The following is a 227-nucleotide window of genomic DNA, read 5'->3' as shown; positions in this document are numbered from 1 at the left end:
GGGTAACAGCATTGTAAACTAATATGAACATTTCATTCAGTGTCATTCGTTCAACTGGGTCTGAATTCTACATTCTCAGTGTTTGTATCAGACAAAATGGAGGGAGCCTGGCTATATAACAGCAACAGCTTTTCAAACACCACTAATAATCTTTAAATGAAGATTAAAGAGATTTGAGATTTGCAATCTTTCAGTTCATACAGAATGTTAAAGAACATCAATGGCTG

This window comes from Tiliqua scincoides, chromosome 4, assembly GCF_035046505.1.
Source record: "Tiliqua scincoides isolate rTilSci1 chromosome 4, rTilSci1.hap2, whole genome shotgun sequence".
Classification (NCBI taxonomy): Eukaryota; Metazoa; Chordata; class Lepidosauria; order Squamata; family Scincidae; genus Tiliqua; species Tiliqua scincoides.
The sequence above is the reverse complement of the archived record's forward strand: the minus strand, read 5'-3'. Positions refer to the sequence as shown.